Source organism: Pristis pectinata, chromosome 1, assembly GCF_009764475.1.
Source record: "Pristis pectinata isolate sPriPec2 chromosome 1, sPriPec2.1.pri, whole genome shotgun sequence".
Classification (NCBI taxonomy): domain Eukaryota; kingdom Metazoa; phylum Chordata; class Chondrichthyes; order Rhinopristiformes; family Pristidae; genus Pristis; species Pristis pectinata.
In genome coordinates, this window is record NC_067405.1 from 32809317 (window position 1) to 32834633 (window position 25317).

General features: G+C 40.1%; 1 non-coding gene across 1 annotated transcript; it reads right to left on the bottom strand.

The window, feature by feature from the left end:
* Positions 1–9681: 9681 nt before the first annotated feature.
* Positions 9682–9788, bottom strand: LOC127578959 (U6 spliceosomal RNA). Its single transcript, XR_007957605.1, has one exon. It is a non-coding gene; the product is annotated as a U6 spliceosomal RNA (small nuclear RNA).
* Between the last annotated feature and the right edge of the window lie 15529 nt (positions 9789–25317).

Genomic DNA, 25317 nt, shown 5'->3' on the forward strand with positions numbered 1-25317 from the left:
GCTCTCTAGGTCACTCAGGAGAAGTTTTGTAGTGCACCAGATCTATTATCATGTGCTCCATAACATTACTATTGTGAGGCTCCAGCCTTAACTAAAAGTATCCCAGAAGACGACGAGGAAGAGAAGGGGAGAAGAAGCAGCAACCATACATTTATGTCTGCCTAAGGTCTAAGAGATAACCTTATCAAAGTGGACTTCCCCTAAATCAGTTCCCATTCCCCATTCACCAATGCTGACAATTCTTACCCCTCCCTCTTGCTTTCCTCCATTTCTTTCACTACAAGACAAACACAAACAGGAAAGCCAGAATAAAAACTGTACTGAACAAACAAGTATGTCATCAGTGACAAAATAATGGTTAAACACTGTAGTGTAAGTCCATGGTGCCTGACTTATACACCCCACTTCCTGTCCTGGACCCCCTACAAAATATTTCCATGGAGGCTACATCTTGAGGGGGGTGGGTGGTGGGTGGTGGAGGGATAAAAGGCTGTTGAAGACATTTGAGACATCCTGGGTCTAAAGCCTGGCTGCAGATCACAACATTTCAGCGTGATCTGCAGAAGCCTGAGCCAGCTGACTGAGTTACAGCACTAGCAGAGTAGGTGGCAGGAAACAGACACATTAAGTTTTAAACTAATACAGTAAGATGATAGGGGTAACCTTGGGCAAAACAAAATTTACCTACTAAGTTTTATGGATATAAAGTTACACTGCAGTTCACAGGGAATATAGACTTGCTTAAAGGCATGAATTCTGGTAGTAATCACAAGAAGACGGAAGTTCTATTGGCAAGGACAAGATACAGGCCCTCCTCGGGTTACAAATGCCTGACTTATGGATACCCAGTCATACTAACGATCTGACCTACAAATTTTCGACTTTACAGAAATTTCTGATGAATTTTTAAACAAATTTTGAAACAGTTCAGTTTCCCTAACTTTTCCCTAGCTTTACAGGTGAGGCTGAGGCGAATTAAATGATTTGGAGTTGGCGGGTGCGGTCAGAGCCTAACTGTGCAGCTGTGTGCTGCCAAGATGGAGGCGATATTTTCGGCAGGAATGAGTGGTTTGAGTCATCGTGTCAGCTTTTTGGAGGTCTGTATGAGGATGGATTTGCCAGCTGCTGCAGGGTTGCAGGTGATCTTTTTTGGAGTCAGTGGAGTATTTCCTCAGGTATTTGGGAGACCAGCAGGATTGGTTTGCAGCTGCTGCAGGGCTGCAGTCATCTTCTGCCGGATGGGAATGGGGCATTTCCACGTCCTCCTCTCCCCACCCTGCAGCCCCCTGAGCCGCAACCATCAGAGGCTGGATACGGCCAAGCTGGGAACGCCAAACCGACTCACTCGCTCACTAACTGAGTCAATGAGGCCAGCTGGCAGCCAGTCTTCCCTTGTCTGCTCTCTCTCACTTCACAGCTGTTTCTGTGATCCTCTCCCACACACTGTTTTTGTTTACTTCTGACTTATGAAAAATACGAGTTATGAACAGTTCTCAGGAACAGAACCCTTACATAGCCCGGGAGCCGCCTGTAGAATATAATTAACTATGAAAAGAGTTTCATTCTATAATATGGCTGCTTGCCATGAATGCAATGTGGGTGAGCAAGATATGACACATGGGAATGGACTGGAGGTGCATTTATTTTTCAGCATGTTGGCTTGTGCATGTATCTCCATTCTGGAGCAGTGGAAGTGGGCCCACCAAGCGCACATAGCTATATAATGGCCTGGACCACAAAGTAAACTATTAATACAATGACTGAAATAAATTCCCTTTTAAATGGATATGATAAAGGTAATATTTGTTGGTTGCATTAAAATACCTGGGAACTCTCCACATTTGATTTGTATCTCCAGCAATATACAAAAATTAACCAGAACCCTAAGGATTTCACTATGTGAAGAGAGTGTCTCCCTCCCACACTTCTTCTCCACAATATATCTTTGATCTCCCAGCCATCCATTCATATTCTATATCATGGCTACACAAATGCCAAATTGGAGGCTAAGGCCTGAAAGCTCCCAAGGTCAGCAGAATTTCCCAGATGTGACACCAGCATCAATTTTCTGCTCTGGCATAGACTCCAAGAGGCACCAACATTGTCTCTGCAACATTTTTGCTTTTTGGAGCCGATGAAAGCAATATAATTTGTACCATAGTTTTAACAAGAGCTGACAATCCAAATTTAGATTAAAAATATACAACAGTCATGTGAAGTTATTCTTTGGATAAAATGGCCAACAGATCTGTGCAGCTTCAGTATTTGAAAGAAAAAGAGAAAATGCTAGAAATACTCAGTAGGTCAGGCAGCATGTGTGGAAAGACAAAACAATCATTCATCTTTGACCTGAAATATTAACTTTGTTTCTCTTTCCACGGGTGTGGTGTTACCTGATCTACTGAGTATTTCTAGCGATTAGTGTTTTTGTTTCAGATTTCCTGCATCTGCAGTTTTTTTTCAATATTGTGAGCACTGAAATAGTTGAAAATAAAGAAATGAATAATAAGAAATCAAAAAAAAAGGTGAGGAAAAGTTCTTTCATTGGTGAATAAAATGAAATTGAAGGAAGTAGTGGAAAAAAACTGGAAAACATTTTAGTCCAGCATTAGGGAAATTACTTTCAACAGCTCCTTTTTAGGATAGTACAATTCTGTGCAGTAATATTTCTCACAATTTTCACCAAATTGCACTTTTTCTCCATCTATCTGATTTCAGCTCTGAAGGAAATATCTGGCTATTTGATCAATCAAAAGGACATTCTGATAGCCTTAAGCTCTAGTTTCAAACCGAACTGCATTTGACTGCTATTAATAGTGGTTACAGCCATTTGCTCTGTGCCTTACAGCCACATAGTCATAAGATCAGTACATGCCTTTAATAGTTTAATCATATCTAATTCCAATTTTCACCAAAACTAGTTTCACAAAACTGTCACAACCAACTTATCACTCCTGTATCATTGCTGATTTACGCATTTAGTTACCTGCACGTCCATTCTATCTTCATATCATATTGGCACAGAGTTCTAATGCTGTTTTTTATTTGTTTTCTTAGAACACTGTGAAAATGTTATTCCATCACTGTTATAAAATCAGAATTAAAAGTCATGTTTCAGCTGGAACTTCCTTTCGTGACATAGTTTTTCAGAGGAAAAAAAGCTTTTAATTTACGTACATATGAATTTGTTTGATAATGGTCCTGCGAAGTGTGTTTTACTGATGCTGTACAGATGCCTTGTTGCCTTTATTTATGTTTTAACCCTCACTGCCACTGTTAAGCATCTTATTTCTCATCGTCACTATAGCATTTATTGGGGTGGATCCTCATTTCTACTAATCTCTAATCTTTGGGTGGCTTTGAGTGTACTGCAAAGGTAGTCAACTGGAAAGCAGTTCCCTGCCAGATCCCACATTATTAATGGAGATGTTTTCTAATCTGATGTTCATAATGGAAATGGACTACAGGGTATAATTTTCCCTTTATTTCTTCTTTCAACCCCACCAAACTTATTTCTTCCTACATTGACTCCATCCTTTCTCCCCTAGCCCAGTTCCTTCCCACTTACATCTATGACACTTTGGATGCCCTTGGCTACTTAGGTAGTTTCCAATTTCCTGGTCCTAACCTGTTCACCTTCACAATGGATGTACAGTCCCACCCATACCTCCTTTCCACATCAAGAAGGCCTGACCAACTCCCACCACTTCTTCACTATCACACACTATCCCTTTTACACATCTTCATTCTGGCTAAACTTGTCCTAACACTGAACAACCCCTTCAACTCCACTCACTTTCATCAGATCAATGGTGTAGCTATGGGCATTCACATCGATCCAAGCTGCACTTGTCTTTTCTTTGGAATATGTGGAACCATTTTTGTTTCAGTTCTACTCAGGCCCACTCCCTCAACCCTTTATCTGGTCTGTTGATGACTTCATTGCGCTGCTTCCGACACTCAGGAGGAGATCAAATTTCATCACTTTTGCATCCAATTTCCATCCTGCTCTCACCTTCACATAGTTCTCTGACTCTTCCCTCTCCTTTCTGACTCACTATGTCTCCTTCCTAAAGCATAGACTGGCCACATACATTACAAGCCCACAGACTCCCACAGCAATCTTGACTATACTTCCTCTCACCATAGTGTAAAAACTCCATTCCACTCTCCCAGTTGATCTATCTCATCTATTTCCTGTACCTTTGCTCTCAACCCCTCTCCTCTTGGACAGAGCAAGAACAGAGTTACTCCGTCCTTACCTTCCACCCCACCAATCTCTGCTTCATAATTTCTTCCTGCTCCAACAAGATTGCACCACCAGATACATTTTCCCTGTCCCTTTCAGCACTTTGAAGAGACCTTTCCCTTCATGACTCCCTGCTCCACTCTTTCGTCCCTACCTACCATTCTCCTATGCAAAGACAGGAGATGCAACACCTGTCCTTTCACCTCTTCCCCTCCCACCATCCAGGGACCCAAACAGTCCTTCCACGTGATGCAGCAATTCACTTGTACTTCTTCCAATCTACTGTACAAAATACAGTCCCTTCTACATTGGAAACAGATTGATCAGATTTTTGCAGAGCATCTGCAGTCACTCTGTAAGAGTGACCCCAAGCTTCTGGTTACTGCCACTTTAATTCACCATCCCACTGTTACTCTGATCTTTCTGTCTGTGGCCTCCTGCCCTTTTACAATGGGGCCCAACACAAGCTTGAGGAACCATACCTCAAATTCCATCTGGGATCATTGCAGCCTTCTGGACTCAATGTCGAATTCTCCAATTTTAGGTTACTCATTCTTTCTTTCTGTCTGTATCAGAACTGGTTATTTCTCCCTGCTATCATTTTTGCTTGTGTTTCTTTTCCTTTTTTTTATTTTATTAGTATAATTTGACTTTTGGGCATGTCCCACAGCCACACTATTAACGCTACATTATAAAGCAAAAAAGCATAATGTGCTTCTACTTATTACTCTAATACCCCATTAATAATTTGGTCTCATCCTATCAGATGTTTTCTCTTTGTTCCATCCAACCCACCTACTAACCTCCTCCCCCCCCCCCACCACCACCACCACCTTCTCGCTACTGAAAATTAACTTGTATTTAACTCTTTCCCAGTTCTGATAAAGTGTCCTGGATCTGAAACATCAGCCATTTGTCTTTCCACAGATGCTGCCTGACCTTCTGACAATTTCTGTTTATATTTCAGATTTCCAGCATCTGCAGTTTTATCATAATTTTCATCTTAACACCTTTGAATGCTTGGTACTAGTCCATTGAACAGTGGTTTAAAATTGAAGGTCTAATTTTAAAATGGCCTGTATGTTAAAGACAATTAATTGTAAGGCAATCGATTGAACTTGAACAGCAGTTTAAACTAAAATGTAAAAAGATTGTTATATTTTCAGTATCTAGTCATGTTTCACCACTGTTATGCTTTGGACAGTAATTGCAACATTGTGCCTCTCCAGAAAAACCACACCAGAAATCTGAACATTTCTGTTTGGCATCTCATCCATTGCTTGGTTCACTGGTTTAATTTTAATAGCGTTGTGACTTAGTTCATCTCTTACCATCTCTCTGGAACATCTCATGTCTAACTGGATTAGAATTTCTTGTATGATTCCATCTCACTAGTGGAGTGAGAGCAGCTCTGAGGATGTCCCAGATTATTCCTGCGGGATGTCTCAATTCCCAATGTTTCCTGGGATGCATCCCAGTTCATTAATTCAATAGTAGCTTTCCATATTACATCATCAGTGTCTTATCTTTCACTGCCTCTGTGGAATGAATGGGGGTGGGGTTTGGGGGGTGTGGTGGGGGGTGTGGTTGAGAAATAAATATCGGCATGGAATAACTATTGGCCTCTCTTGAAAATTAGTGGGTAAGATAGTGTGGTCAGAGATGTCCATTTTACAGACATAAAATGTACAAACCTGATCACAAAATTGGGTGGAGTCTCAATATACCAAATATCAATTAATTTTATCTAATACCTATACTTTTTATCTGATTACCTAATGAAGATTTTTCTTAAAATTGCCCCTTTCACAATGTCCCCTTTACACGTCCATGTGAATTGAGCATTTAAAATTACTAGACACTGAAGCTGTTTCTGAAGAATTTTTCTTACTTTCTCTGTTTTCACTGAATTCTAAAACCATTTGTAGTAAGTCCTCTGCGTTTTCTCTTTAAATGCCACTTTCATGGTACTGCCATGGGGTCCTACATTTCTACCTTAAAGAGGAAGGAAATGTCAAGCTATATAAGAGACGTATCCTCATATCAAAATATACAAGCCGAGGTGCATATACATCAATGTCAGCTGCAGGAGGATTAAGTCCCGCTGCAGGAGGATTAAGTCCCACTGCAGTGATCTGAGAACAAAATGTAGGCTGTGAGATGTCATCTTTCAATGAAATGTTATGTTCTATTTTCTTTCTCAGGTGAATGAACAGGCTTCTTTGTCTATTTCAAATGAGAGCAGAGGTGTTATACTCAGAGTCCATGCCGATATTTATTTCTCAATTAATATTAGATTATCTGGTCAGTATGACATTGCTGTTTGTGTTTGTTATACTTCCTATATTACAATGATAAGTACTCTTCATAAAAGTATTGCATTGGCTGTAAAGCATCTTGGTCATCCAAAGGTAATGATGTGTTCATATAAATACAAGTCCTCCTTTTTCACATCAGAGGAGTGATGCAAGTGGTCACCAGAGAATCTACTGTGACAGAAGTATCTCACAAGTTGAAAGCAGACTTGTATCAAAGCACATCCACAGTTATGGCATTGACAGGGACTGTAAAACCCATGGGCACCCTTCAAATGTGTGTGCAGGGATTGTTCAGGTTGTCACTAGAAATTTTAAAAATACCTGTATTTGGATGTTCAGGGCAAGTTCAATCACACTTGGAGAGTCTAAATTGAATAGTGTCAGAAAATGAATGACAGGATCTACAAGGCCCTTTTGACCTAATACAGGATGCATGCATGATTTGTGCTGCCTGTACTTCAACATGATTTCAGCAACCAGATATTGGTAGCCACATTGTTCATTGCCCTGGTACTTCATTATGACCCCATTCTTAAAGTAAGCAGTGCTGTTTGAAGCTTCCCCTGGACTGTTACATAGGAGATGCCTTGTGGCAGAAACCAGTGGTTGAGGAATGTCCAAAAGTCTTTGCATCTTTCTAAAAGTCTTGGTTGAAAGTGGATGAGAGTAGATTTATAACCACAGCATCAGGGACCTTGGTAAACATGCTTGTGAGGTCCTGTACTCTAGGAGCTCGAGGATGACTCCAGGCACATGTAAGTCAGCAAATGGAAGAGGCAGCTGTCAAGATTAATGCTCGGAGTGCAATCCAAACCATGTGGATGCAGAACCGAAGGAAGGTCAGTGAGCTCACACAGGCCACCTCACTACAAGTGTGAACGTTAGCTTCAAATACTGAACAATTCACCAGACCCCCATCACCTCTCTATCAATCAGACTGGATCCTAACGTATAGACACCACCACATCCTTTTTATATATTCATATCTTAAAGCTTGCACAATTTGCCAGCTAATTATCCATGTTAGGCATATCACTAAAATGCATTGTGTTACATTCACTAATTTAGTTTATTTTTATTTCTGCAGGACGAGGAGAAAGGGGAGAAGGGCTCTCAGCAGGATGCCATACCTGCCCAATGTATTCAGAGAACAATTCTCCTGACGAAACCTTAGCAATGAATAATGTGTGAGGTCACTGTGTCTGCACCAAAATCTGTCATCAGATGGAAGCCCTGTGTAAGTGGCAGAAGGAGCAGACTACCTCAGAAATTACCCACCCATCCAGTCTGCAGACTACCATCTGCACCCATCGCTGGAAGAGTGCTGTTTCCACATTGGCCTCGTTAGCCATTTAAAAACCAACAAAACCAAGGAGAAAGTAAGTCATCCTGGATTCAAAGGACTGCCTAAGATGATATCTGTCTGGTCTACTGTAGAGAATCCCTCTTGTACTTGGTAGAGTGTGTTTCAAGACTGGTTTGGTATTGGTTTATTATTATCACTTGTACCGAGGTACAGTGAAAAGTTTGTCTTGCATACCAATCGTACAGGTCAACCCATTACACAGTGCAGTTACATTGAGTTAGTACAGAGTGCATTGAGGTAGTACAGGTAAAAAAAACAGTACAAAGTGTCACAGCTACAGAGAAAGTGCAGTGCAATAGGGTGCAAGGTCACAACAAGGTAGATCGTGAGGTCAGAGTCTATCTCATGGTATAAGGGAACCATTCATCATCTTATCACAGTGGGATAGAAGCTGTCCTTAAGCCTGGTGGTACGTGCCCTCAGGCTTTATCTTCTACCTGATGGAAGAGGAGAGAAGAGAGAATGACCCGAGTGGGTAGGGTCTTTGATTATGACTGGTGCTGTTCTGCTGCATGCTGCACAAGTTTGCCAATACGTTTACACAGCCCTTGCCGGTAACTTTATGGTGAGGAACTGAGGAGTGGAGGCATTAGGAGAAGGAGAGAGATGAGGGAAAGAAGAAGGAGGTGACTTACAGAATGTCTTTCTGCGCAGCCGTTGCCTGTGACTGACCATCACTGTGAATGACAGGCAAGGTCCCTGGAAAAGTGGAAAGAATGGGAGTTTGACTACCTTATTCTAATCGAGGACAGTATGTTTGTCCTCCAGGGCAGTGCCTCAGCACTCTTAGTAGTCCATTGGAGAACAGATAGTGTACTGCTGTTGATTCCTTTGGACTATGTAATCACAGGTTTGATGGCAGGAACCTGAACCTAAATAACAACCCATGATAGCAAGAGGAGAAAAAGAAGTATGACGATGGCAGGTGAGCATTGATGAAAGGTGAAAGCTTGGAATATATCATACAAGGAGAATGTTGGATACTGGTTCAATGGATTTGAAAGTTTGTCGCAAAGACTAGTTCAAAAGACTGAAAAGCAGAGTGTATACAGTTGACAGAAGAATAGTAATGTTAAAAGTTAGTACAAATAAAAACAGTAATAGTAGGACTATACAAAGAACGAGAAAAAGGAAGAATGCCGATGGGCACCAGTGTAATAGCAAAGTTATAACTTCTGTGAAAATATAAGATATCTTTATTAGTTACGTGTCCATCGAAACACACAGTGAAATGCATCTTTTGTGTAGAGTGTTCTGGGGGCAGCCCACAAGTGTCGCCACGCTTCCAGCGCCAACATAGCATGCCTAAATCTTCCTAACCTGTACGTCTTTGGAATGTGGGAGGGAACAGGAGCACCCAGAGAAAACCCAGGCAGACACGGGGAGAACGTGCAAACTCCTTACAGACAGAATACGGCCGGAATTGAACCCAGGTCGCTGGCGCTGTAAAGCGATACACTAACTGCTACAGTACCGTGCTGTTAATGACAGAAATTTTAAATTTTTAAATGTTATTTACAGCGTGGTAACAGGCCCTTCTGGCCCAACGAGTCCATGCTGCCCATCTTAAACCAAAATTAACCTACCCGTACGTCTTTGCAATGTGGGAGAAAACTGGAGCACCTGGAGGAAACCCACGCAGACACGGGAGAACATACAAACTCCTTACAGACAGTGACGGGAATCGAACCCCGATCGCTGGCGCTGTAATAACGTTGCGCTAACCGCTACACTACCGTGCCGCCCCAAAAAATATGGAACGCTTCACGAATTTGCGTGTCATCCTTGTGCAGGGGCCATGCTAATCTTCTCTGTATCGTTCCAATTTTAGTATATGTGCTGCCGAAGCGAGAATTCTCAAATTTTGCTGTGCATTTAGATTATATTTTCATTACTCAATAGTGGAAAACTGCTTAATGTTCTGAGACAATCTTGTCAGGATGTTTTAATAGGGAAAGCATTAACTAGGTACATATAACTACATTCTGCAGGAACTGTTGGATAAGCACCAGGAGCTCTCTGATTTATTCATTACATTGTCCAAGGATTTGGGGAATGTATTGGTAACAAAAAGACTTTCACTCCCTAAACTCAAAAATTATTTGTAATTGCCAACAGTGCCTCAAACTTATAAACATTTGTGAGGGGGGCATCCAATTTGGAAAAGCTGTTCCACACACTAGTCAAGCAATAGTCTGATATAGTTATACTGCCAGAATCCATACCTAACAGACAGTGTGCCAGCCTCATCCATCGATAAGTGGCGTTTAAGCAGCTGTTAGATTGACACATGAATATACAGGGAATGGAAGGATATGGATCGTGTACAACCTGAAGAGATTTAGATTAGTCATCATAGGCTGTAGGGCCTGTTTCTGTGCTGTACTGTTCTATTTTCAGTATTTAATAATCCCCAGGTACGTCCTGTGCCACCAGCAGGACAAAGTAACCTGAAGAGAACAAGCATATCGATATATAGGCAGCAGGGAGCAAACTTGGGAGTCCTCAACATTGACTCTAGACCCCTTGAAATTTCATGTCATCAGGTCAAACTTTCTCTTAATTACTGCCTACCCTCCTCTCTCAGCTGGTACATCAGTACTTGTCCCTGTTGAACAACAGCAGGAAGAAGCACTGAAAGTACTAAGGTCACAATGTACTCATCTTTGTAATTCATGCTTTGATCCATGCTTGGACCAAAGCTGTGATGAGGTCTGGAGCAGAGTGATCCTGGCAAAAGCCAGACTGAACATCAGTCAGGAGGTTATTGGTGAGTAAGTGCAACTTGATAGCACTGTCAATAATAGCTTCCATCACCTGCTGATGATTGAGAGGAGACGGATTGTCACAGTAACTAGCCAGATTGAATTTGTCCCACTTGTTGTTAACTGTTTAATTATTTTCCCATCATTCACAACTCAATGTGGCAGGGCTACAGATCTTTGATCTGCTCAATGTAAGTCTGAGGAATAGCACCTCAGATTCCCAGCCAATATGCTCCTTTCTTTCTTTTCTTTCTCTAACTGCTGGCACCAAAAGTAACTACATTGCTGGGAAAACCTTGATTCCACACTCTCAAAGTCATTCACTCTCCACCCTTCCTTCTCTCCAGTTCTGCTGAAGGGTCATTGACAAAGCACTGACTCTATTCTGCCTCTGCGGATGCTGCTTGTCCTGCTAGGAGTTTCTAACATTTTGTTTTGTTTTTAAGATTTGCTGCATCTGCAACTCTCTGCATCAAGCATTGCACAGACTGCAGCAGTACAAGTAGGTGTCAACCATCACCTTCTCAAGGGCAGTTAGAAATGGGCACACCCTGAAAAAGCAACAAATAAGAAAAGAAAGGGACATTTGGAGCCCAGATGGTTGATTAATTGTCAGGAATTCTGCTGTGTTCCCCTGCAGGATCAACACCTGGCTCTTAACTAAAGCCTAAATCTTTGGTTCCTTACACCAGTAAGGTCTCCAACTGTCACTGCTGGATGCTTATATAATAAGAGCCATGAAGATATATAAAATATAACATGGATAATCAGTGGGACCTCCAAACAGGTTTCAGTTAGAGAACTGATCTGTACTACAGTACAAACAATAGAGGGTTGTCACTTCATTGTCACCTGTTGAAACCAATATAATCTTTCCATTATGTGGACACAACCTTGCTTATGGCAGCACAACAGGAGAAAGAGGAGGAAAATAAGATGGGAGAGGAGGAGAAGAAAAAGAGGAAGAAGAGGGTGAAGAACAATAGGGTGAAGATCTTGGTAGGGCACAGCGATGAGAAGTCCTCCCTGGATGTGCCACCAGATATAGCTTTGTTTCAACAAAGGGTCACACTTCACATAAACACAGCTTATGTGAAGTATAGGGCCAGTCCATGCCTGCATGCTGCAGGACCTTGTGATTAGACTAGCTTGAGCTGATAAGTGGAAAGTTATAGTTGCACTGTATATGTGCCAGACAATGACCATCTTCAATAAAAGAAAACATAACCATTTCCCCTTGATATTAAACATTGCCCAGGCCCTATCATCAACATCCTCAGTGTACTCAAGAATGACCTGAATCCAATAATTATTTTATTGGATATTATAATTAAATTGAATAAACAAAATGACTCGGCTCTCTGGGATAGACGATTCCAAACATCAACAACCCTCTGAAAGAAGAAAGCGGTCATCATCTCAGTCTTAAACCAGCATGCTTCAATCATGAGACTGTTCCCCCTGGTTTCAAGGGGACATCAGAGATGAGGAATTTTGCTACAAGGAACTCAACTCCTGATTTTGCAAAGTCTTTCTATCAATAACGAGATATAAGTCACCAGTGTAATACAATATCCTGCACTTGCCACAGTTCCAGAAACACTTAAGAATCTCAATAGCATCCAGGAAAAAGCAGTCTACTTGTTTGGCACCCCATCCATTTCTCTGAATATTTACCCTCTCCACCATCAGTGTGCACCATGTACCAAATGAACTGCAGGTACTTGTCAAAGTTCCTCTGACACCACATTTCAAACACATGACCTCTACCACTGAGAAGAGCAAAGGTCTCAGGCACATGAGAACATAATCACATGCAAATTCCCCTCCAAGTCACACACTATCCCCTCTTTGATTTATATCACCATTCCATCATTGTCAGTGGATCTAAATCCATGAACCCTACAAACAGCAAATGGAAATACTTTCACCTGAAGGACAACAGGTTCAAGAAAGGGACTCATCAGTACCTTCTCAAGGACAATTAGGGATGGGCAATAAATACTGGCTTTGGTAGTAAAGAGTCTGATGAAAAGTCTCTGACCTGAAATGTTAACTCTGTTTCTCCTTCCACAAGTGCTGCCAGAACTGCTGTTTCCAGCATTTTCTGTTTTTATTTAAAAAAAAGAGCAGAGATGGTCTGATCATTAAAACCTGTAGCAAACTGTCTCCACATAGAGTCAGGAGAATCCATCTAAACTAGCACTTTACCTTCCTCTTGTCAATGACCTAAATTATTTGGAGCGAATTTTCATGGGTTTAGACCATTTTACACTAAGAAAAATGTGTAAGGAGTGTTAAAAACTCTATTAGCATACTACTGTTCTTGCCAAAAAACCAAAGTAACTGCAGATCAGACAGATAAAATTGTCTGTATAACAATAAAATAATCACAAATAGTCTAGTCTTGGACTTCTAATGACAAAAACCATCAGCTATTTTTGCAATTAAATATAGAAAAGAACATCAACTGAACTGAATTTGAGAAATAAAATGCAATTTAACATTTGAAAACTCTCTTCCTCTTGTCATTCCCTCTTACTCCCCCTCTCCATTATTTGGCAACATGAAATGAAAAAGAATTCAATATTTTTGAAAAAGAAATTTACAGCTGTCCTTTACATTCTCAGTAAAAATTTTCCACAGTGCTTTTATCAGCTAATTTTTTTTCAAATGTTTTTACAGAATGTTTCTTAAATCCTTATCAGTTTATTTATAGACTAATTGAAACAGCATTTGCTCACTCTGTTCTTTCATTCAATTTGTCATCACTTGGCAAAACAGTTCATCATGTGATTACAAGCCATCTATTCAGATTGGACTTTTTAAATCTTGGGAGCGATGCTGCCATTATTCATAATAAAGAAATAATCCACAACTCCTAAAATGTGCTCATAAAAGTATTTTTTTTTATTCTTAATCATTTACAGTTGCTGGTTTCAAATAATTACTGGGTGTATTCAACACCCTGCTTCCCTCCACACCCATCAGCCTGCTCCCAGATACTCCTGATGGAGTCTGGTCACCTACTCCATCTACCATTTTGACCAGCTTCCAGCTTATGTAGACTGGAGATGATCCAAAAGTCTGTGATTCTAGCTTGCATGGAATCCATTCATCCATCATTCCTGGGTTTGCTGACCTACATTAGCTTACAGTTTAGCAACATTTCAGTTACAAAATCTTCACCTCTCCTTTCAAACTCCCTCATGGCTTGTCTCCTCTCTATCCTGAACTCTTCCATTTCCATAGCTTCTGAGATCTCTGTGCTTCTCTAATACCGGCTTCTCACATATCTCCACATTTAATCACTCTTCTGTTAATGGCATTCATTCAGCTGCCTAGATCCCTAGCATTGCAATTTCCTACCTAAACCCATCTACTTCCCACTTTACACATTCTCTTTGATGATTCTCCTGTGAAGCCCCTTGAGATGGTTTATCAATACAAGGGTTTTTTTTGCATTACACTGAGAAAGGCAAAAACTAAGTAGTCTCTAAGCGTCTATTTGCCCCTTCCATGATTCATTGACTCCTGGCTTAGGTTTGGTTGCAATGTTGCTGCACATCCTCTTATGCCTTCCCTACGCGGCTATTCTTTATTACCGAGACTGTATAGCGCAGTTAAAAGACCCAAGTCCAAATTCCACATATGCATTTTTAAATAGGCAGCATCTCTCAATACTAATTTGTGGTACAAAACTGGTTGATTTTTCCCCCTTAATTGAAACATACTGTTTCCAAGTGTCGGACACTTTCTGCTACTGCAGATGACACAGCTAATTGAAAACATCTGTACCACCTGTAAGTCTTAACTATCACTCAGTATTAACTACTGAACAATGTGCCTGCCTATTTACAATATATTCCCATGGAAATGAGCTAAAACAATGTAATCTTAGACCATACATCACATATAATTTAAAGTGAGCCCACTATTTGAGATGAACATGATTTTGCACTGTAACTAGTAACCAAACCACAGAATAATATCAATCAACAAAAATTTATTTCTGTCACAAGTATGTTTTAATTACAGGTGCATTATGTTCCTGGCTATGATTTACTAATGACTTGTGGATTTTCTTTCCCAAATTCTCCCTGAGATCCTATTCATTTTGAGTGATTCCAAAGATCTAGACCTTTTTTTTCTGAAATCCTCATTGATCCATATTCATGGAGAGAAAGAACTGAAGGATAGAGGTTATTGTGAATTGTAGCCACATATGCCTGCTACTAAACCCTCTATAAAGCATGATGGAAAAAGAAGCCAACCTTACATGACAAACAGGTTATTGTAAGATGATAAAAACAACCATCCCAGAACAGAATGATGGACAGTGTCTTCAGTTTGAACAGGCCACACACAAGTAACATTAATAGTCTGTGAAGTTTTCTGAGAATACTAAGAGAACTGATAACTGTTTAACTGGAAGAGTGTTCTCCATTATTGATTGACTGATCTCAGAATTGTGAATCGGGAGCTGTTGTGAGAGGCCATGGCAATTAAACAATAATGTACTGACTGAAACCAGATCTTCATGAGATAAGAAAATGGAGTCGCAAAGTACAGGCCGTCCCCAGGTAATGAACGGGTTCTGTATTTACAGACGTCCATAAATCAATTTTGTTTGTAAGTCAGAAGATATACAAATATCACTTGATGTGGTAGCCATACCTCCACATTATTATAACGAATGACATCAAAAGCACATGAGTCCGATAAGAATGAACAATTACTAAAAGTGAAGAGAGAATGGAAACTAGTTCTGCCATTTGTAGGAATGAATGTATGTATATTGTTATGGGAGCTCGTTCACATGTACAGGTGTCCATAAGTCAGGTGTTCACAACCCATGGACTTTCTGTATTAGCCATTCAGTCTCCTTATTTTCAGTGGGAGTTCCTTGCTCAAAACTCAGAAACCTAATGAATTGAAAACAATAGCACAGCGACAATTTGGTTATAATGAGATGAGAAACTCTGAAACATATCCCGTGGGAGCAACGACCTCAACAATGGGCAGAAGGGCTGGTTGTTACGATAGCAATAGGAGATCACCAGAGGCCTTAGTTAAAGCAGTGAAATAGCTGGGTGGGAAGACTTGGTTCTGATACTTACATAAGAAAACTGTCAGCAGCAATCAATTCCATACTCTTCTGTGTCTGATTGGCTCAGTTGGGGTTTGAGGAGCCACAGAAATCTGAAAGATTGATGTAAAAAATATAAGAGAAGGAGCATCGATTACATTGGTGACAATAATCTAGGAATAACTATTACAGAAGGAGGACCCTGGATTCAGAACTCAGAGAAGACTGCAATCTATTGATGTGAGCCTCGCCAGTTCATCTCACACAGGTAGGATCCGAATCCAAGTTTTATAATTTAATGTATTGAGTAGCAAACTAAGATAGTGAATTAAACGCAAGGTCATTGAGAGTCATAAGAGTTAATTGAATGCTTGTATGTTTTAAGTAATAAAGATTGAATTGTACTAAACTTTAGCTTGAATGTTTTCTTTGACTGCAGTGTCAGTTGACTCCCTGTCTGAGGCAGAAGGGGCAACAGAATGGTTTCATTACCCCAACAATCCAGACCAGAGGTCTTTCGGTATGAAACTCAGAGGGATAAGGCAAAAAAGGCACAACAATTTTAAAAAGTAGGATCTGTGAGAAAAGTCAGGCAGCATCTATTGGGAGAGAAACTGAGTTAATGTTTCTAGCGAATTTGCAAACTTTAAGCATGTGTAGAGTGGGGGGATGAAAAAAGGGAAAGTCTGAGATATTGCGGGAGATAGGAGACATAAAATGTCAGAAGTGATCGTAGTATATGGTGAAAAAAGCTTGTAATGAGAGAAGGGAATAAACATTGGTCTGGAGAAATAAATCGTAACAGTCAAATATATTAAGGAATAATGGTTAGGCCTCTCAACTGCTGGGATAAGGGAATTGACTTGTACTGTTCTACTTCACTAATCTCTCCTGAAAGTTGCAGAGTTTTACAATGAGTTGAGGACCTCAATGTGCATATTTATATAACCTGCCCCATGCTAAAAGTTGACTGAGCTCAGAAAGGTCACCAATGGAATTCTAATCATTATGCTCTCATGCAAGAAAAAGGCAACCAGTAATTTAAAGACATGGCCCACTTTTGATAGAAATATCTGTAAAATTGGATCAATTGCAATGTTTACCATGACCTGATAAGTATGAACTGAGTGCACATATTTTCCATCTGGCAGTGTCTGAATATTGGATGGGATTCGGATTTTTAAAACTTCATTTCTCAAGCTGCCATGTTGAAGTTTGGAATTACATTCTCTGGTCCAATCAATAACATGACACAAACATTAGGTTACCTAATCAAAAACAAAAAAATTGCAGTTGCTGGAAATCTGAAATAAAATCAAATGAATATCATCAGATGAAGGGTCAGTGACCTGAAGCGTAAACATGGAATATTTCTCCATAGTTACCTGACTGTTGTGTATTTCTAGTACTTTTGGTTTTTAGTTATACAATGTTATATATTGTATTTTGTTTTAGTGATCTGTTTTTACAATTTATGTTTTCTGTATTTAAAAGAAGTACAGAAAAATATTAACATAGTTCTTATAAATATTAGAGAAACTGTGCAGTATTTTTATTTAAAGAATGTCTCTGAATAGAATAATATTAAAAGGTAGACCTTCTCATAAGTTACATTCATGTGCAGCAGGAGCTGTGAGGCTAATCTAAAAGTTCAGATCAGGGTTCACTCACAAGGGAGCAGCCAAATCAGGCCAAAAGATCAAAACATTTCAAGCACAAATTGTGTCTAGTGGAATATAAGTGTCTACCTTCAGAAACATTGGCAAGAAAGCTCCCTCCCCATGAAACTGGCCACACCTCTGGTGCCACAACAAGTGGAAGCCCTGTTATATCTGCTTTGTGAGAATATTGTGAACTATTTATCTGACAGGGCAGTAGGAAGCTACTAGCAGGTCTATTCTGTCTGCTGCAAAGTCATCTAGAGACATCTGCAACAGACACAGCATAACAATTGCCAAAACTGACAGTACCATTCATTTTCTCTTTCAGTCTCAACTGCCAGACGTCTATTAAACTACTACCTCATATGTATTATCATTGCTCATAAATCCCTGCTTTATCCCTCCTCAATTTACAGATGTGTTAACTTGCCATGGGATGTTGAATCTAGGTCTATCGATGAGATCACATAGTTAAAGAAATGATTAACCCTTGTAAAAGTTTGATAATCTCAGCTCTTTAATAATGCAGATATCCTAATCACAGTTCTGAAAAACAATTGTATCATGACTTTCCTCATCCATCTTCGCCTCCCATGACTCTTTTCAAATGTATTTAGCCTTGTCCTACATAGCTGGCTACCAACCAGAGGTTGGTACTGCCAGCCAATACAAGCCACCCCTTCTCACATTGATAGTGTGGCTTGTATTGGCTGGAAGTAGCAAATTTTACCCTTGAAACCGTGTGTGTGTGTGTGTGTGTGTGTGTGTGTGTGTGTGTGTGTGTGTGTGTGTGTGTGTGTGTGTGTGTGTGTGTGTGCGTGCGCGCGTGTGCGTGCGTGCGTGTGAGAGAGAGAGAGAGTAGGTGGGCAGTGGTGGTGGGAGGAGTCAGTTGTGAGGAGTGTGCACCAGCCTCGTGATAATCATCAGCACCCTACCTCCCCCATTGACCAGAGCAATCTATATAAATTTCATGCTGTTGGTTAATTAGTGCAATTGGCCATTGGTACATTATTCCTTTTGATCAGAGTTTATTTTAGTGAGACACTTTTTGAAAAGATTAAAAATAGCATTGCATCTTCATAAACCTAGAATGCAAGAATCTTTTTTAATTTTAAAAGAATTAAATGTACATATATTGTGTAAATGTACATTAATAAATGTGTCCTACTGAAAGGATAATTTCTCATAAGTATGAAAGTATTTGAGCACAGTTGGATGTTGGATGCAGATTTGAATCCAACAATTTTTCACTTTTTTTCTTAAAGAATGCTTGGTATAATATTTATGTAGGGAGGCTTGTTTATCAAGTTTTATGGTCCAGCTGCCTCACTGTAGGGGGTGGACACAATGATGAACAAGCAGGAGGAGGACTCCAGTTAATCACCTAAAAAAATATATTCTCTGAATGCTTGGCCCTCCAAAAGCTCTCAGACTTAATTTCCCTCCCATGCCCTACTTCAACCACACAGGCCACCAAACTGAAATGAAAATTATTCACTGAAATGTAACTGTGTCTCTGTTTGTACAACATATTTGTAACTTCTAACTGATGGGCTCATTCTGGCATCTGAAATGTGTGAAACAATGGATATTTATCTGTTAAAAGTAAGTAACCATATCTATCAAGTTGCAAGTTGGGTGTCTGTTATTTGCTTTTGATTTAGGAGCCTTTGCCCAACAGCACTGATTTTTTTTCTTTGACAGTAAAAGGTGCTATTGTAAGATTGAAGTCCAATGTTGTTAATCTCCACTATCACACACCACTTGCCCATACCTGCAACATTCTCAGTTGACAGATATCAATGTATATAGAAATAAAACAATATCACCATTAGTAATTAAATTTGTGTGCTGCAAAATAGAGCCATCTGCTGCTTACTTGATAAACCTCAAACTGCTCCTCTTTATCAGTTACGCAGTACAGGAACAAGCCTTTCTGTCCACCAAATCCACACCTGCCATCAAGACCCCACCCACAATAATCGTATGCCAAACCCATCTTACTCTGTCCACAATCCTATTAATTCCACCATGCAACCCAGCCCCATCCTTCCAGATTCTACCACTTGTTCAGACACTAGGGGCAATTTACAGTGGTCAATTAACAACCAACCCACACATCTTTGGGATGTGGGAGGAAACCAGAGCACCCGGAGGAAACACATGTGGTCACAGGGAGAATGTGCAAGCTCCAACAAATGGCATCAGAGATCAGGATTAAATCCAGGTCACTAGAATTATGAGGCAGCAGTTCTACAAGCTACCTCTATATATAAAACATAGGCTCACATTTTGCCAGAGAAGATCGTTGAATGGCAATGGCCATTATTTAGACAGTCCCTTCCAACCTTTATTAAATTTTTCACCTGGCAAGATGCTGAAAATGCAGCCTGTTATTGTCACAGTAAAGGAAACGGCATTTGTAGGCTGGGTGAAGAGAACAAGGAACTCCGCATCTGCAGGGCCAATAACTAAAGTTTGTTGGTTATTTATAGTTTTGAAATTCAGCATTTTATTTCAATCCAATTATCTTTCTTTCTTGAAGAGTGGCTCAAGTTGGATGACAGGAGGCCTCCATTGCTTTGACAGTGTAGCCACTTAATTCCCATGAATCAAGGTTTTCTTTTTTCTGTCGTCTGATTCCAGACAGTTGAGTAGCGAGTGGAAGAGTGAGCATTTATACTGACTTCCCACTTCCAGCATCTTCTGTCGAAAGGCATAGCAGATCTGAATGTATTGAACCAAATAAAGGTAGATGTGCTTAAATATGATGGGAAAATTCTAATTAACAAATTTCCAGCAGTAACACCATAGCATCACTAAACACTCAGACCATTGGTATGTTCCTTTATCTCAATGATAATTGATTGCTTGAAAATGAATTAGACTTGGCCAGCATTACAAATGTTATTTTTTACTTGACTGCATTTAGCTGCTGGAATGTTAAGTTTCAATTTTCTCATTTCCTAATTCTGCTCCAAGTAAGTTCCTCATTGCTAATAAAAAACAGTCACACTTCCAGCTAAATTAAGTGACTGAGATTGACCACAAAATATATGTCAAGACCAATGTCTGATGTGCTAATTTTACACTAGGATTTTGATGGCTTTTCATTGTGGAAGGAATTGTTTATGCTTAGCTCATGGATAAAAACCATAGTTATTTTTCCTCAAGCTAAAACTTTTGAGGAAAAATTGCAACACCCTTTGAACATAAGGTAACCACAGATTGGGGGAAGAATTTATATTAATTAATACCACACGTTTAGGTCTTACCTAGTGGAAAATAGAAGGGCTTTATAATTATTGAAATCTTTCTTCAATAAGGAAGTCCATGGTCAATATTTTTGGATTATATTTACAGTTTGCTGAAATGGAAGTTTTTCATGAAAATGACTACCTAGTTTAAGATGTAAGTATGAAACCAACTAAACTTATAATGAAGTTACATGACCTAAGTTTGGAGCTAACAGCAATTGACCTAAGAATTTAATTGTGTGATAAAAATCACAATTCATTCGCCAGAGTTTGAACAATAAATTATTTTTAATTAAACTCAGCACACTTCTTATTTTATTAGTTGCAAGTAAAAAAGGATTTTATAGGTGACTCATATTGCAGTGATTCTATTGACTTTAACCACAGCAACTGCAAGGTCACAAAGCTTCCAGACAAAATGAACAAACAGCATATATTTCATCCTGTCTCCCTATTGCGTAAGTTCTACTTAATATGAATCATAACTATTTTCCCTATCAGCATAAAACAGTTTGTATATCTAGAAATTATAATAAAAACACCATAGTTTTAACACTTCTCCCAAAGTTACAATTCTAATTGAGAAAGGGACAAATTTATAGCTTAGCAGGAGATGCACAGAACAGGATCAATTTATCATCTGTTATCCATTGCATTGTACAATCAACAAGTGAATCGATTAGGTCCCATTCCAATTCCTATTTATCCTCTATTTGCAATATTCAAGCCAGTTCAGAACATGCTCCACCTAGCTACTTTGCCAATCGAGAGAAGAGAGATTGAACATGATCAGTGAAAGCTTAGTGCAAGATTCAAATTTTGTGACCAAACCAGCCCACCCAATGACCAGAATGGACTGTTAATATCCTCTCCATGTGGTATGTTTGTAAAAATTATCATTCAATTCCTTTTTTTTCCATATGCAGGGCATTTCCTTTTTGAGCCATTCCTGTTCTTGTGTACAAGACTTGCAACATTAAAGCCACTTTGGCCTTTTATCTCATGATTTATTGCATACACTTCCTTCTGATGGTCACCCAACATGTCTAGCCAGCTTTAGGTAACTCCACATTTGTGCATCTTTGAGTTAACTTTGTTGTGTGAGTTAGCTGTTCCATCAGGCTGGACTCTCTGATTCAACATACAATTTGATTTTTGAAAGCTGAGTCCTTCAAATCTGCTGAACTGCAAATGTATAAAACTTTGCAGCTGTATAAAACTTTGGTTAGGTCACATTTGGAGTGTTGTGTGCAGTTCTGGTTGCCGCATTACAGGAAGGATATGGAGGCTTTGAAGAGGGTGCAGAAGAGGTTCACCAGGATGTTGCCTGGATTAGAGAGTATTAACTATAAGGAGAGGTTGGACAAATCTGGATCGTTTTTTCTGGAGCACCGGAAGCTGATGGGCGACCTGATAGAAGTATATAAAATTATAAAAGGCTTAAATAGGTTAGATAGTCAGAGCCTTTATCCAGGGTGGAAATGACAAATACTGGAGCTCATAGCTTTAATGTGAGAGGGAGAAAGGCTAAAGGAGATTTACAAGGCAATTTTTTTTACACACAGAGTCGAAGGTACCTGGAATGCACTGCCAGTGGTGGAAGCAGATATAATAGCAACATTTAAGTGGCATTTAGACAGGTGCATGAACCAGCGGGGAAAGGAGGGATATGGACCACATGCAGGCAGATGGGATTAGTTTAAATTGACATCTTGGGCTGAAGGGCCTGTTCCTGTGCTGTACTGGTTTATGTTCTATGTTCATAACCTTAACTCTGTTAAAAAAGTGTTGACGGATTCTTCTGGGTGCCAGTAAAGAACTAGCGATGTTCAATCGTTTCATCTCTAGGTGAGTTGCTATGTGCTTCTAATGCATCTTCCAGATTCTTATCTAAGGGATCTATCGATATTATTAGCTCCTCTTGGGACATAGTAACTTTTATTTTGTTACTCATTTATATTGTCATTATAGGCTGGATTGTGCTGACCATTGCAAACAGAACTGCCAACATTCAGCGCCCAGACTTCAACCAATGCACTGTGAAGCATGGAAGGCCAGGACTTACCAAAAGATTTAGAATGCTGAATTAATCAGTTCACCCTAATGTTGAATTCCAGATGGAGTCCACATTACCTTAAGCTAAAGAACTGCCTTTCAGTTCACATGCGATTAGTTATAGATTTATACAGCACGGAAACAGGCCCTTCAGCCCAACACATCCATGCTGACCAAGTTGCCTACCTGGGCTAGTTCCATCTGCCTGTGTTCAGCCCATATCCCCCTGAACCTTTTTGATCCATGGATCTATGCAATTGTGTTTTAAGTGTAATTATAGCTGTACCTGCTGCTACAGCTTCCTCCACAGACCCACAACCTGTGTGTGGAAAACTGCCCCTCAGGTCCCATTTAAATGCTTTCCCTTTCATCATAACTCTGGGTTTGGACTGCCCGACTCTGGGGAAGAAACTGTGAACAGTCACCTCATCCATGCCCCTCACGATCTGATATCCCTCCACAAGGTCACCCTGCAGCCTCCAACGCTCCAGGGAAAACAGCTGCAGCCTCTCCAGCCTCCCCTTGTAACTCCAGCCCTCCAGTCCCAGGAACGTCCTTGGCTTTTCTGCACACTCTCCAGCTGAATCACATCCTTTCTGTAGCCAGGTGACCAGAACTGCACACAACACACCACATGCAATCTCACCAACATCTTGTACAGCTGTAACATGACATCTCGACTCTTGTACTCAGTGCCTGAAGGCAAGTGTGCCCAACGTCTCCTTCACCACCCGGACCGCCTGTGTCACAACCTTCAGGGACCCACGCACGGAGGTCTCTCTGTCCTGCATCAATCTCTAGGCCTTAGCCATGGTCCTTCCTTGGTTTAACTTGCCAAACACAACACTTTGCAGTTATCCGAGCTAAATTCCACTTGTCCGTCCCAATTTTATCTATATCTTGGTGTAATCTTATTCTCTACACAAATGAGTAATTACAATTACTTTTACTCACCCTTTTCCCCTTAGCCTCCTTTCCTTCAATTGGCCATGCATTTTAGTTCTCAATATTTTCATAATTTTTATCCAGGCAAATAGAAAGGTGAGTTACTTTCTTAAAATTATTTTACTTCAATGCTTTTTCATTATTTAGAAGTGTTTTATGTGTTTTAGTTAACCATACTTTTACTGTTTTAATTCTAATTATGTACTTCAATTTTAATCTGAAATCCTTTGGGCAGTGCAACCACTTAAAAGCCAGTGAATTTCTTCACGTCTGTTGGCTCTTAGTTAATATGCCAGGGAAGATCAGGATTCTCATGTACTGGCTGAAGTACAGCACTTTGCTTCAGTTAAATGCTGGGCTGAGGACCCCAGCACTGTGCCAGTGGACTCCTCATGGTGTCCAGTGGGGCAGGATAGACTTCCTCAGATATTAAAGGTTTTAAGAGGACAAATCTGCCCACTGAGCCTGGGTAAAATGAGCAAATCATTTAACTTAATTCAGTTACCTCAAATGTATTTGATCATCTCTAAGTGTGCACAGTGGTTTTTTAATGTTTTTGAAAATAGGACAGTACAGCACAGGAACAGGCCATTCGACCCACAATGTCTGTGCCAAACACTATGCCAAATTAAACAAAATCTCTTCTGCATGCATCTATAGCCCTCCATCCCCTGCATATTCAGTCTATCTAAAAGCTTCTTAAATGCCACTATCACATCTTTTTCAACCACCACCCTGATAGCCCATTCCAGGCACCTACCATTCCCTCTGTAAAATACATATCCCACACATCTCCCTTAAACTTTCCCCCCTCACCTTTCTTTACAATTTTAGACATATTTAAACATTATTCAGTTTTTCATGTTTTAGAAAGTCATATCTTTTTGAACAATATAAGAGGCCCTGTTCTGTACTGGGCTTCAGTGATCAGCTGGAAGCAACCCTCCCAAATAGACGACTGCGCCCAGGACTCTGCTGGACAAAAAAAGCATGGTATGAGGGCAGGTGATTAATGACCCCAGGCAGTTTGCCAATCTGCATTAGATCTGATCTGGAAAAAAGTATTTATAATTTTTACAGTTGTAATGGGTTTCACCCCAAAGACCCCACACACAACCTTTGCCAAATGCCAAAGGCCATTAGAGGTGTTTCGGGAAGTTGTTCAGACCATGCCTCTGGACCACAGGAAACCAGCGTGATCTGTCCCTGTGTTTCTTTTCTTTACAGTTTGCTGCCTCAAATGGTGTCTCCCAGCCTACCTGCTCAATTTTCTTATTGTATGCATTCTTCATTCTTCCCACACTTTGCCACATCTCTAAATATAGCACCTGGAGCATACTTCAATGTCAGTTATCCGTTTCTGTTCATTTTCCAGTGATAGAATTTAAGGCTCCTCAATGTAAAACTAAAGTTAAAGATATAGACATTTAATTGTTCAGTGCTGGTAGTTTGTGTAGTAAATAAATGTTTTAGGATCTCTTACTTCAGTCATATGCTGATTATGTCAGAAATGCATGATGCAGCAGATTAGTCTAGGAAAAATATAGGCATCCAGGATGCATGTACGAAATAGGCCGTAATGCCCTGATAAACACAAGTCAACGAATCTCTG